This window comes from Mauremys mutica, chromosome 1 (genome assembly GCF_020497125.1).
Source record: "Mauremys mutica isolate MM-2020 ecotype Southern chromosome 1, ASM2049712v1, whole genome shotgun sequence".
Classification (NCBI taxonomy): Eukaryota; Metazoa; Chordata; order Testudines; family Geoemydidae; genus Mauremys; species Mauremys mutica.
This window is the reverse complement of record NC_059072.1, coordinates 200013683-200019682: the sequence shown is the minus strand read 5'-3', so window position 1 is coordinate 200019682 and position 6000 is coordinate 200013683.

Below are 6000 nucleotides of genomic sequence, written 5' to 3'. Positions count from 1 at the left end.
AAATAAATAGGAGTACTTGTGGCACCTTAGAGACTAACAAATTTACTGTAGCATAATAAATTGTTAGTCTCTAAGGTGCCATACGTACTCCTATTCTTTTTGCGGATACAGACCAACACGGCTGCTACTCTGAAACCTGTGAAATAAATGACTACATTCAGAGGTGGTGATTCTGACTGATCACTGAGCTTATTTGTCTAGTGGAAGGTAATGTGGGCTCTTGCCCTCACTGCATTATTTACCTCTATTGCAGTACTGGGGCCATTCCGTATATTTACAATGGCAGATATCGCACACACAGTGCTCCACTAGGTGGTAATAAGGATCCATTTTTTAATGATGACCACTGTTGTATTTGTATGTGCTGGGATTTTCAAAGGAACCTAAAGGAAATAGATGCCCAGATTCCATTGGCTTCAAATGGAATTTGCATGCCAAACTCCCTCGGGCAGCTCAGCAAACCCCATCTATAAGGCAATGGCAGGTAAACTAAGTGTGTTATGCTGAGCACTGCATACCTGATTCATGACTTGATTGCCGCAGTGTAACTCTATAGAAGCAGTGGTGAGCTGGAGCAGGTTCCCACAGGTTCCCAAGAACCGGTTGCTAAAATTAGACCTCCGTGGAGAACCAGTTATTAAAGGGCCAGGGGGTGGGCAAAGAACTCCGGTCCATGGGCTGGACCATCCTGTTGCTCCCAGGATTCCCAGCTGGGGAGGCTGAGGCTCCCCCGGCCCTTCCCCCACTTCCCCCCAGCTGCAGCGTGGCCAGCCGCCGGCACCAGCTGGGCAGCTCAGCTGAGCTCCGGAGTTGTCCTACTGCTTTGAGCTGCCGGCAAGGTAAATGGGGAGGGGGCTGCCAGCTCTAGGGCTGCTGGGGGGACAAGTGGGGCAATTTGCCCCAGACCCTGCAGGGGCCTCCGGCCCCACAAGTATGTCTCCGCCTGCCCTGGCCCCTCCCCCGCTCTCCCCTCTTAAATCAGAACTTTTTATAGGGTACCGGTTGTTAAAATTTTGGCAGCTCATCACTGTATAGAAGTTAGTATAAACTTGATGTAACAAAGCAATGAATCAGATCGTCCTTGCCTGCTGTAATGTTCTGCCATCATATCATTCTTTCATCATATCAAGGGGTCACGGTTTTAAAACTTGCACGTTTTCCCTTTTTCACTCAGAAGTATAATTGCCTGTTTTAACAGCTTGCATTTCATCAACCAAAAAGCTCTTTCATCTAATGCAAAATTGTAACAATTTTACCACCTTCAAGAAAGTTAAATGCCAGTTTTAAAGTGCCGGTGTCCTTTGGCGTGTTTAAGATCTCTAGAAGGTTTTAGGGTGGGTGTTTATATGAAAGGGATGGCTCAGTGACACAACTCAAACAGTAACCTAGCTTGATCATATAAAGGGTTAATATATGCAGCAAGCATAGTGTATCATTGTCATGCAACCAATCATCAGATAACTTCTACAGAAAAGCATCTATTAAAGTATTAGTTAAACATGAAAGATTTTTTTCTTGCATAAAATTAGTAAAATTTAACATACAGTCTGTGATATACAACTTGTGTGTCTGGACAAGAAAACAGCTCTGTGCACCTTCATTTCTATGGTGTGTTATTTTACTTGGCCTATCCAGAGTTTCCTAACATGTTTCCTATGGTCCCTTCAGCAAGACAAAATGCCATTTTGCTCTCAGGCTTGAATTACAATACAGTTTTTTCCAACATGCTGTAATTTGTGTCTCCGCACATTAAGGAGTCCTGTGCAGTACCTGCAGCGAAGAGTCCTGTGGCACCCTTATAGACTAACAGACGTATTGGAGCATGTTCACCCATGAAAGCTCATGCTCCAATACGTCTGTTAGTCTATAAGGTGCCACAGGACTCTTTGCTGCTTTTACAGATCCAGACTAACACAGCTACCCCTCTGATACTGTGCAGTACCTGTACCTGCAGGTGTGCGTGGATGCAGGAGTCAGTGAACTGGTCCTGCAGGCCAGCTGATTTGACAAGAGATCAGCAAATGTGTGCTGATATATAGAAATTGCATGATGCAGTGCCATGCCACACACCACAGACACATGAGCTCTGTTTTTCTAGGGCCTGATTCCGAGAGGCACTGAGCACTTGTAAAAATCAACAAAGTCCTGTGGCACCTTAAAGACTAACAGACGTATTGGAGCATGAGCTTTCGTAGGTGAATGCCCAACTCCCACTGAAGTCAATGGGCTTTGCACTAGGTGAGCGCCTCTGAGGGTCAGCTCCTTAGAAGACGTAGTGCCGCAAATTGTTTTTATTTGATTTTTTTTTAACGTCTGAAGGTCTGTTTCTATTTAACCCTGAGGACCTGAATAATGCCATGTGTATAACTCAAGGAGTTTCTAGAGGGGCCAGGTAGGAAGTAGGGTTTCTGGCTGTTAAGAAGCAGGAAATTGGAAGTTGTGACCAAGGGGAAGTGGACAGGAAGTATGAGACTTTCCTCCTGCTGTGGTGTGGGTAGGACAGTAGGAGGGACCTCACTGTCCTTGGGGGATGTTAGTGAAGGAGTAGGAGCTTCAATCCCTGAGCAAAGAACACTAAGGATGGAGATAGTTGTGTCTAGTGCTCTAAAGATTCAAGATCTTCAACTGGCAGGCTGACATGCCTGTTCCCCATGGCTAGGAGTGAGAGATTGCTCACTACTACAATAACTGGGGTGGGCAGAAGCAAATCTCTCATGAATATGACTCTCCCTGATATTGGGAGCAGACAAGTCCATTATACAGAGAACAGCTCACTGTCAGGGCACTTCAAAAGCATGCAGAGTGGAATCCTTGCAGATCAGGTGCAGGAGAAGGGATAGCTGAGAGTACCAAACACAGCATGAAGATGCACAACAGTTTGAATTCCCCTCGAGTTACTAGAATAGGCATCTGTGGGGTGCAGGAGGCTGTGTGTTACTGAACTCTGCGTTACTTTAATGAAATCTCTCTGCTGCTGCTGCTGTGAATTTAGAGTCAACTATTTTGCACGATAGGCTTGAATGCCAAGATTCTGCCGCAGGTTTGAAGTCTCTTTGAAGACTCGTCAAGGAAAAAGGCAAAATTCCTCAAGCGCAATACAAAACCAAAACCATGCAGTTCAAAGAAACCTTTGCAGGACCCCATCCTGGAGTCTGACCTGTCAGGAGTCACAGACACCCACCAGGAGTGCTAGTGAAGTCAGCAGCGATCTGCCCACATCTATCATATTGTAGGATTGGGGCTTTAGACTGTAAGCCCTTTAGGGCAGAGATTCTGTCCACCTTTGTTTGTACAGTGCCTGGCACAATGGGGCCCTGATCACAATGGAGACCTCTGGGGGCTACTGAAATATAAATATTAAGTGTTGAAAGTAGAACAGACTAAGGTGACACTGCATGATGATCAATGTATTGCCCTTCTAAGATTACTGGTCAATATTCAAATATCATGGTACTGCCAGTGTACTCTATAAATACACTAAAGGAATATTTGTACAGTAATTATTTTCCATACAATGTAAGGTACTGGCTACTATCTATGTGTCTCTTATCCCCCTACTAGTCAGAATGTCAGTCTTAGTCAAATGTCTGTGTGACTATATTGTTCTCTAGGGCTCATTTCCAGAAGATACAAGTCCTAATAGGACTTCAGCCAACAGAGACTCTCATTTACCTTATGTGACAGAGGTTTGTGCTTTGGGATCATAAAATCCTTGATGCCTGGGAGGGCTGTGCAGTCATGAGGTGTAGAATAGCTGACAAGCATGAAGTCCCTTGCAGCCATAGAATCATTACAAACAATGTGGAAGGTTGTCTAATTCCTGAATAGGGAAAAATGGACAATAATTGATCTATATCTATAGACTTCTAGGGCTTTGGGTTAACCCTCTTAAAACAATTCCGTTTCAGAAGCTGACAGTGCCACTATTTTACAGACTATTTAGTGTGAATAGAAGTGTGACACTAAGCTCCCCTGTATTCACACCCGGCACACTATTATAATAATCTCTGTACAAAATATGCCTTGTGAGGTATCATTTGAAAACTAATAACTTGCTGATCATGAATATTCTTGTAAATATATGTACACAGTGAGTATTAAAAGTTACGAATATACTGGAATTATGACTAAAGTGTGTTTAAACCAGGCACGTCAGGGGGAGTTGGTAAATAAGTCTGCCTTAGACAAAGGAATGCGTATTTGATTCTCTGACCAGCCCAGTCTTCAGGCAAAGCCAATGAAGGTCCATTTTATGTATTAGGTAAACAAAGCTATTAAGCTTAAAAAGTGGAGGAAGTAAGAACATGGAGCTTCCTTCATCACCAACTCCATTTCGCCTTCCTCACAGCTTGAATAAACTTTCCTTTGAGGGGTAACTCTGGGAAGAATCCATTTCAAAGGTTTGCTGCTCTATAAAGACAGGTGTGGGGGGCTTAAGTGATAAGCAATTGAATCAACTGACTGTGTCCAATATTACTGTATTATAAAAATGTATCAAGAGATCTTTTCTGAAAGCTAACACAACACTGGTGATTAATATTGTGAAATGTATGTATTAACACTATATGAGGAAATATGGATACTTATAATATTTAAGCTTTAAAATCTGTGGCCAAGCAGGGAAAAACAGGTTCCCCCCAAGACAGCAGAAAAGGCAGTTATTTACTGTCTCCAATGTAAATTAAGGATGGTGGAATCAAAACAATGGGACCCCATTTACATATGGGGGATGGGAAGCCCACAGGGAGGGAAGAGCAACCTGAGGTCATCCTGCCTCTTGAAACATTGGAAGATATATGCAAAGACAGAAGCCATCTTTGGTGTCTATCACTAGACAGACACATGGGAACAGAGCTTTTGCAAGATGAGGAAGATGCATCTTGCAATCCAGGGTGGGGGTGGGAGGTTGAAGTCTCTGGAGACTGAATATAGGTGACAAACCTGCTTAGGCAAAGATTTTTCAACTAGGAAAACAAACAAAGCCAGCATCTTATACTTCTTTGTAAGGTCCTGACTGAGGGAAAGTCAGTCATGGCTGGGAAGAAGAAAGATGGGAAGTAGGGAGGAGTGAGAAAAATCATCTTGAGCAAAACCTGAACCTTGCCAGATTAAGTTTTAGATGTGTTTTCACTTTTATTTGCTTGTAACTATTTCTAACTTTATTTCTTGTACTTGAACTTACTTAAAATCCTCTTCTTTTGTTCATCAACTCGTTTCACCGTTAATCCAAACCAGCAATGCTGTGTTTGAATTAAAGTGAATGTTAACTCCAATTAATTTAGCAAGTGGTTTGGGATTGTCTCTTTAAAGGAAAAAGTGGACTCTATTATTCTTCTGAATGTTGCAGAAGAGGGCTGAACATTTCAGAGCGCATGGCTTTGGGGAAGTTTGGGACTGGAGGTCTGTTGGGGTCATCTGCTAATCTTAACCGAGTCTGGGAAAGACAAAATCGTGGCTGTGATAACTGTTGGCTGGCTGTTGGATTCAAAGTGGTTGAATCGCAGCTGTATATCGCACAAAGCATATGCTGGCTGCATGTGTGTCCCCCAGGCTGGGAGCCAAAAGTAGCAGAAGCATTTTGGGGAACTCAGGGTTATAATATAAACAGTGACACAATCTCTTAGTGGTCTGAACTGCACCCCAGAGCATGACAGGGAGGGAAAAAGGAAAGGGATATCTCGATGCACTGTAAGGGACACTTGGTAACCTTGATGCACAGGGATTTGGGATTAGGTTCTTGTAGCCCATGTGATTAAGGGACCTCCTGAGGTCCCTTCCAACCCTGAGATTCTATGATTCTATTCTAAGGGAGAAAGGTGCTGGTGAACACCCATGCTTCACCCCATCATCATCTTTATATGTCTCCAATTTGCATTAATAGGGATTAGACACATACATCCTTGTACCTCAAGATTAGGCTATCGTTTGAGACAAGTGATATTAGCCAGACAAGCTCTCAGATCTGTTACAATTACAAAATAAGGTGTGATCAGCCATGTT